The sequence below is a fragment of the Haliotis asinina genome, chromosome 13, assembly GCF_037392515.1.
Source record: "Haliotis asinina isolate JCU_RB_2024 chromosome 13, JCU_Hal_asi_v2, whole genome shotgun sequence".
NCBI lineage: Eukaryota > Metazoa > Mollusca > Gastropoda > Lepetellida > Haliotidae > Haliotis > Haliotis asinina.
The window spans coordinates 25,741,586-25,751,348 of NC_090292.1; positions in this window are offsets into that span (position 1 = coordinate 25,741,586).

The window sequence follows — 9,763 nt, forward strand, 5'->3', positions numbered from 1 at the left end:
CCCTAATGTAACTCGAATTCTGGTAAAAGTGGCGAAAATAAACTCACTCACTCACTCACTCACTCACTCAGAATCTAGTGACACATGACAGTCAGACAGACTTCTGGACGACCTAAGCTGGCACTACAACTGCCTTTCGACGGTAACTGGGATATTATTGGGCGTGGACAACTCATTCTTACACTTGACCATAAATACGGAGGGTTATACTTTCCCCGCTACTCGGAACATTCTGACCAGCAAAATACACCCCCTATATCTACTGGCCACATTCTTCACATGGAAGTCCAGCATTTCACGGCTTTCTCAGAATGGAGCCCGTATAACAACGGAGAGATGTCATGTATAACCCATGTCCAGGCACCTTGATCGTCTAGGAATTCATCAACTATGATAAGACATGATATGTCCTATTTATCGATCACAACATTGTAGATCGATAACTGAAGCTCAATAACCATAAATGCTTTCAAACACAGCAGATCCGCTTAGACAGTAGATCCGCAATACACAGCAGATCCGCAATACACAGCAGATTCGCCGTACAGAGATATAGGCATTTTGAAAGTATGAAAACAATTACGATACATAATTTCGTATCGTATGTAATGTTTGTTTTTTTTGGAAGCATGTATTCAGTTAATGAGGTCCAAGCAGACTAGGCTGCACCTTGTTTGTACGAACTACTGTGCAAAACCAAGAGTCAATCCAGTTGTACCAATACCGGGATCGAGCCCAGTGACCACGGACAGTTGTTGCGTGTAACCCATGTCCAGGCAAACCCTGGTCGTCTCGGTATTTACCAGCCTGGATAAGTTATTGAACAGTATATGGCAGATTGATATTTCAAGTTCAGTAATCAATCAGTAATCGACGGTAATCGTAAACCCGACCACAAAACCTTTGTGGAGGGACACAATATTAGCATTATATCACGCAAACGAAACGGGCACTGACTGAGACTACTAGGGTCAGGGAGAAGAGCAGATGTTGTGGCTTATCCCTGCTACGATCGAGATTATTTCCTGGTGTGCTTGTGCATCATTTTGAACGTTGAACTGTAATTGTTAGTCGCATGAACAGCTGCAAGACGTGTCTCTAACTTTCAAAAGACATATATGTTATCACGCGAGTGTGTTTTGGGATGGTTAATATCCTGTATTAGGAATAAACATTGCATTTAGAGAGACTTGGCGAAAATGTTCTGCTCGCTAACACTCACAGTGGGTCGGATTATTGTTTTCGTAATCACATGAATTTCAATCTGTAACCCACAATTCGAATATTGACAATGTATATGATAAACATAAGAATAAATACTTTTCTAAATTTTAATGTGATGTGTCATTTTTATGAATATCGATTAGTCTCTCGATCCCATTGATATTCGCTGACGCATGCGAGATCGATCCGGTCCACTGACCGATATTCTATCAGTCACTTCAAAACCAAACATAACTGTAGAAGTACTCACAGAGCTGAGGAACTTGTGACATTATTCAAGTGTCGGAAATTATTCTGCGAGACAATATTAACTTGAAAAGCAACCGCGCTAATATTATGCTTAAGATACATTCAACATTTTGCATGAGTTTAAGAAACGTAGCATTGGCAACATCAGCTGTCACGTAAACCATGAGTCGTCATTTATACATAAATGTGAACATCAGAGTCCTGTGTGAGAAGTCCCGGAGAGAGTTACCTCCCGTTCGTTTTATTCTGCCTTGACTACAATAATCAAGTGCCCGTCTATTTTTGTTCCGATGTAACCACTCGTCTGTGAGAACATGCGTGTTTGTATGTAAAGTTTGGAATGATCTGATTGGGGTGATCCCACTTGTCCGGTCAGGTAATCCGATGTAATCCAGTATAAGTGTTGCGCTTGAGTTGCTGGCCCGTTATAGTCAGTTTAGCTCAGTTCGGTTGTTAGTCAATTACTGTCACTTACCCAATGAGCCAACACTGTTCTACTGATTAGGTGACACGTCTTTTACCTTAAGGTGGTATGTAAGTAAGAGATTAGTTTGCTATATGTCATTGCAGTTATTGCAAATGCACAAGTTCCTTGTTACTTTCCAAACTGTTTTAGAGGTCAATATAAACTTTACTCTGGTTACCAAATTTGTAGTAAGTCTAGGAACAGTGACAGTGTCCACAGAGACCAAATAATTAACTGTGATGAAACGGTTATACCAGTCACTGCATCCTAATCGAAGGCGGCAGTGAATTAGTTGACAGAATCAACTACCAAAATTTAGATCGAACATTATGTTGGTACTCACTTATGGTTTTAATAGATTCTTAAACTGTCCAACAGAGGAAGCATTTTAAGCAATTAAGGCAGTTCATTCCACAGTTAAATTATGCCGGGCAAAACTTTTTGGCATAAGTAGTAGATTTGCATCTTATAGTCTGATAATTTTCATTATTCCTAAGATTGTAGTTACTGTTATCAGAGAGCAAGAGCAAGATCACAAAGACAGTCAGGAACTATATGGTTTACCATTTTGTAAAATAATGTTAATTTAGACATTTTTGTATACATGTATACATATTATGAATGTAAAAATATCAAGTTATGTAGCACTGTTAATCAATGCAGTATTAAAATGTTGTTAAAATGTATCTTCTTAACCTTTTAACACTTAAAAAGATTAAAACTTTATATAGTTCCCCTTGTCCAGCATTCAACTTTCCATTATAGGCTATAGTCGGTACATCAAAGACGGTAATCCCCCGTACGGTATTAGCTGTCTGCATATGAAACAAACCGGACAGGTGGGACTAACCCGTCTCTTTGTCTATCATCATCTTTGAAACAGAACATCGATATTTACTGTTCAAAGGATCTAATTAGTCTGATACATTTCAATATGAGCTGACACGTACAACGGGGACCTCATCAGAACCTGTATCTAAATTAAGCATAACGCTAATGATTTCAACAATCATAGCTGAGACAAAGCAGTACTTGGGTGAGTGAGTGAGTTTAGTTTCACGCTGCTTTTAGCAACATTGCAGCAAATATCACTGCGGGGACACCAGAAATGGGCTTCACACATTGAGCCCATCTGGAAAATCGAACCAGGTTCATCAGTGTGACGAACCGACGCCTTCACCACCAGGCTACCATCACCGACCTCTGGCAGTACCTGGAGGTATAAAGGTATAAATCCCATTACACTAACATGACTAGTTTTATAACAGCCATAGAGTTGCATTGCGATGACAGTGGAACGACAAAATGATTGCGAAACGAATGCATAGTTTACAAAAACGTCTTCAAAGGTTTTCGTATACCTACCAAGTACTGAACAGTCCAATATACATTTATAGGACACCTTTTCGTTTTCCCAGACAGTATTGTGTAGATCGTGTCTCTTCCACTTCCCCTTGTATATTCTAAATAAGACGTCCGTATACTGATTTTTCAAAATATGAAGCATATTATATAAGGGTGTTCCCTTAGATGAACATGAAAAGGAATTGAGCCAGATGACCGCATATGCCGAGTTAGTAAGATGAGCAACATTTGCTATTTGTTTGCCATCAATATGCTATGTTAAGACATAAATGTATACCAGTCCAGAATTATATAAACGCTACACTGTATTCTCCTATATATATTTGTTAAACTGTAAAATGACTGATGAACTTACGAATTTAGCAAAATATTTAAAGCAGTGTTTATATATACGATCATTATGCTTGTAAAGTGCGTCTGTTTGCAATATACATATACATTGAGTATGGTATGCATTGTACATGGGCCAATGACCTACCTACCTACCTACCTACCTACCAATAAAACATTATGTGATACAATGTGATTAGTAGCTTTGTTACTGCTTTGGTGAAATATGACGCGATATTTCCATCCACTGGTGGCCGTCAAATAACACGTAAGGTTTGTCATTACTTCATTAATATGATTACCTGGACAGAATTACTGTAATTCATATGATGTCATGCCGTATGTAATCGGCATGTCTTTACAGAATGAAACGAAGAACGAATTGAGAGAAAGCAGTTTCTTTTGGGGGCAGTGGGGAAACTTAGCTCTTAACGAGTTTCATGGTTGCAATGTGTGAAGCCTATGTCTGGTGCCCCCCGCCACGATATTGCTGAAATATTGTAAAAGGAGGCGTAAAAATATATCCACTCACTGCGGGTTTGTGTTTTCACTTCTAACGCCATTGCGCACAGACCACCCTGCATCACAGCAATGCCACATAATTAGGTCAAGCTCCAAGAGATACTGGTAGTCATTGCAGTTTTGAGAGTCGTTTGTAAAAATACATCACTGAATTCAGAACAGGTTTTAAATCGATGTTAATAGCCTTGAAGAGGGTGGGGTTCTAAACAATTCGCCTAAATTGAGTTTTCATTCCAAAACACTCCAATGAGTGTGAGAATGGTACTTTTTAACAGAACACCCATGAAAGTTTTATCAGTGTTGCATTCTTTGTCTTGGAGCGTAAATTTACCTCACAGTATGTTTTTACTATCCAAACACTTAAGTAAAGAAGAACACTCACAGTTGTTTTAAATTGCGTAAGTAGTTTGTTCAGAAGTATCCTAAAGAGAAATATATGTGTCATTTGTTTCGAGGGAAATATCCAATTTGAAAAATAATGTTTGTTTACAAGTGAAAATGATTGCATTTACTGAAATGGTGTTCAGTAAATACTGTTGTTGGGTGTGGTCGATGTAAAGGGCTATTCCAAATTTTCCAGTGTATTCCTACATGCAAGAAACTTTTGTCAATATATAGTTATATCTAATGGTATCTCAAACAGAAACGAACAGCAGTGCACAACATCACGCTGAAAAATTGTGTTTTCGTGCAACAACAGCCTTCGTAATTCGCGGCTGAATTTAACATCCACCAGCTAATATTCACCGAAGAGTGTTATTGTATGACTACAAATTATACGCAAATCCTCACCTTTCTCTTGCCATGTAATATGACTTCCTTCTTCGAGTCTTTGCATTCTGTCAGAAGAACGTCTGCTTGCAATAACGCGCATCATAACTTCGTGCAGCGGAAGTGCGTTCTGATTGGTTAAACATGTAAACATGATTTCACGTGACAATACTGTTGAACACCTGCATGAAATATACAACGCTTTCATCAAACTTGACAGTTGCTTTTGTGACGATTCTCATGAAGTTGGGGACTTGACAGTCCAGTTGATATAGGCGATATACAGTAAAACTATAAACTGAAAACTTCTCTATGTAATATTAATTGAATATAAATTGAAACTGCCAGGAGTTAAATAATTTTAGCAGATGGGCAAGGAACGTACAAGATCAGTGTTAGAATTCAGCAACGGATGCATGTTGTAAGAGGCCACTAACGGGATCGGGTGGTCAGGCTCGCTGACTTGGTTGACCACATGGCATCGGTTCCCAATTGCGCAGATCGATGCTCATGTTGTTGATCACTGGATTGTCTGGTCCGGACTCGATTATTTACAGACCGCCGCCATATAACTGGAATATTGTTAAGTGTGGCGTAAAACAACATACAAGTAAATAAATCCAGCAGATCCATGATGTGGGATCCATATTTACCAACTTCAAACAGTACAATCGGCATGCTTCTTTTACAATTTCTAATAGCAATTTGGTTCCGAGTTGTATAGCCAGGGTTGAACTCTCAAGGGGTTAGTAATTCCGAAGTTGACTCGCTAGTGAACAAAATAATTTGATCATCAGTATAATCCCGTGTTTCAGTCACGCAAACAATTAATTGGCTCTGGATCAGGATATGCTCACCTTTCTCCCCAGTACCTGGCGTCAATACCATTTGATAGTGATTAATCGTGAATGAGTTTAGTTTAGTCGCACCCAGCAATATTCAAGCTATATGGCTGCTGTCTGTAAATAATCGAGTCTAGACCAGACAATCCAGTGATCATCAAGCAAGTGGGAGCCGATGGTAGGGCGGATGCAGCTTTGGAGGGGGCACACCCAATCTGAATCCGCCGATGGATGTTATGTGTCAGCTCATGCAGTCAGCGAGCTTGACCACCCGATAACTTTATTAGCTACACATAATTGCAATAGAATTTCCGTGATTCGGGGAAAGTGTTTTCAACACAAAAGGCGATTAAATGCCAATCATCGTGTTACTTTTTTCTTGATAAGAAATATTTATATCGATAGAATAACGTGTAGATAATGATGGGCAGCGTGGTAGCCACATGGTCAAAACTGTCGCTCGTCTCTCCGAAGACAAGGGTTCGATTCTCACAATGTTTGAACTCAAATTCCGGTGTCGTTAATAATAAAAACCAAGTAAAACTAAACCCACCCATTTAATGGATGGGCGTTATGAGGGCCCTTAAATACAGGAAAATGAAAATTATGGGAAAATTCAGATAGTTTTGACAGTAGTGAGAACAGTGAGTATCGTGCGTAGGAGAGTCAATGCTAGTATTACAAGTGCATATCGTGATTAGGTTACGGGGGGCGTTCATCACATATTACCCCAAACACACTTCCCATGGACTTAGTGGAATGAAACTGGGCACACTTATTAGTCCTTCTCTACATAGCAACCAGCGAGAGTTACACACTTCACCCACTGTTTTAATCAATTATCATCAATTTGTGGGAAACAGGAAAACGACGGTCTCCACCTGACGGAGAGTTTCTTGTAGTCTGAAGCAACTATAACCAAGAAAGCCTCTCTGGTGTGACCAGTCTAGTTTTCATTAGCTTTTGAAAATGAAGAATGTCTTAGCGTTCCATTTCATTATATAATTTTTTATTACTATGAACTTTTTTTCAGTAAAATATGTTCATTTCAGATGCTAGTTGTTAGTCTTCATCAATGGCTGAATGAGGTCAATCAGGAATGTAAGCAGTTTGTCACAGATTTCCGAACACATTTAAACCGTCAATGCTAGAGTTTAACTGCTTCAAACGTCGGGGCATCCTCCCATACGTTGCTGTCATTTCATCAACGGTCTGCATTTGTGTGACCTTCCCGGTGAGTACAATAACTTGATCACTTCCCGGTACTCAACTGACACTATTGTCATACCTTACTTCGATATAACCAGGGACAATCTACAACAGTGTTTATTTAGTCTCCCTCATATATAACGCTTGTCAAAGAAATAACTTTCATAGTTCAGAGCGGAAAATTACCACATGAACCATATAATATATGTGTCACTACTCACATGAACCATATAATATATGTGTCACTACTCACATGAACCATATAATATATGTGTCACTACTCACATGAACCATATAACATATGTGTCACTACTCACATGAACCATATAATATATGTGTCACTACTCACATGAACCATATAATATATGTGTCACTACTCACATGAACTTTCGGCCAAATGTGAAAGCAAGAAGTGGGTCAGAAGAAATCTTTCATGACAGTAATATTCCAGCAATACCACGGCGGGGGGCACCAGAAATGGACTTCACACATTGTACCCATGTGGGGATCGAACCCTGGTCTTGGACCTAACGAGCGAACGCTTTAACCACTAGGCTACCCCACCCCACCCTGGCGCTAACAAATCGATGAAGCCAGAGACTCACGGCAGGGTTACCTTGTATAATTAATCGATTCGTATATTTCAACCATCGGATCCCCAACTGGGGAATCGAACACGGGCTCTTTGACATAAACTGATGAGAATCTCAGTAACTGAGTATTTTATATGTATATTTTTTGGAGGTATTACTGAAAATGGTATGTTCACTTCACACAAAGAAAAGTTTTGCCAGCTTCAAACAAAAAACAGGTTGATTTTTCAAACAAATATGAAGCAAATCACTAAAAGATAAACACAAAATAGAACCAAATTTCCAAGGTTTATTAAAAAGAAAACATAATTAGTAAACGCAATGTATATCTAGTAAAAGTAAATATTAAATCTCATCAGCAGTACTAAAACGAGACGACTGACAGACAGCCGCTCCTTCGGTGTAAAACAAAACACTACGCTGTGGGTGAGGGGAGTGAGCTCAGAACTCAAAGCATTGAGCAACCAGCATCTGCCTGTACAAGGGAGGGATGTTGCTATGTTCAGTATGTGTTTAGATACATAGCTCGAGACGAGGGAGTAGATACTGCTGTTTACGATGGATGCTAATTCACGTGTTGATGAGGTGTGTGTGGTCTGTGTACGTGAAGGAGTGTGAGGATTCGTGTCTGTGTGTGAGTATGTGCATGTGGCGTTTTGTGTGTTTGAGTGTATGTATGCCTGAATGCACATGGTCTGTGTGTGATATCTGATTTTTTTGTGTGTGTTTGTGTGTGGTCTGTGTGAGACAATGTAAATTTGTCTGGGAGTTGTGTTAGAGTGTGTCTGCATGAATATGGTGAGTGTGTGTGTGTGTGTATGTGTGTCAGTGTCTGACAGAGTGAATGAATGTGTCTGTGGACATTGTGTGTTTGAAAGAGAGTGTGTGTATGCATGCACCGGGTCTGTGTGTGATGTATGAGTGAGTGAGGTGTGTGTTTATGGGTGGGTGGGTGTGGTCAGTGTGAGGGAGTATTAGAGTGAGAGTTTTACAGCTTGTGTATTTGTGTGTGCCGAGTGTCTGAGTTAGACAGTGTATGTGTATGAATCTGAGCGACTGTGACTCTCTCTCTCTCTCTCTGTGTGAGAAAGAGAGAGATGAAAAAAGGTCATAGTTCTATGCATGTTCCGTCCAGTGTATTGGACAATCTACATCAGTCAGACATCATACAGCTCCCTGTTGCTGAAACTTCATTCTGTAATGTTTGTGAGTGTATGAGAGAGTGTCATTACATATTCATGTGCGTGTGAATGTGTGTACACATTGCATGCAGGGACATATTCACCTTCAACTTTCACTGTATACTTTCAATATAAGTGTTTCGGTAACAGGATACAGTGCTGTCCCTACTAGGTGTCTACACACAGCTATTGCATATCATCTAAATAATCAGTCAATCAAAATAGATATAACCTATGAAAACTGAATAAAACATAACATCAACACAATTAATAAAAGTGACAAAAAGGATTAAAAAGTCAAAACATACAGAGACAGCCAAATACATTCGTATTAAAGACACAACATTCATATTTATATATAACAAAAGATAATATCCAGAACAGATGCATGCCAACATAACATGCATTCACTGACAGAAGAAATATATGACAAAATGATTACAACACATACTCTACTAACACAAACACACAATAATAATTCATTTTCATAATTGGATTGATCAAAAACACACAAAATTGGAAATTTAGAGACTTTTAACACATCACCAAAGCTGGACCTAAAACATTCATTCAAGAGGCCAGGCATTGAAATTTCCTCATTTCAATTCTACATTTTGCAAGAATAACAGAATTGTTACTAAATATTATGTTTTTAATATAGTAATTCAGGCATCAAACTTGGGGAAATTATAAATTGAAATTGAATAAATTATTATGCATAGGTTTATTTCCTTTAACATTCTTGAATTATCAATGTTGTATTTAAAAAAGATACAACATTATTATCACAACACAATCATAATTTAAAATATGTGATATATCACATATCATAAGAAAGTATGTGGAAGGAATACCTGAGTGGAGATTCCATGTGTTAAAAAGGTTGGAAAATAAATGCAATTTCAAAGGGTGCAATGACTAGTGACTTTGCATATCAAATTTCATTTAATTTTCAACTTAATAGGGTTCTGTTTGACCATATGTACACAAGGAAGATATATTAAAATATCA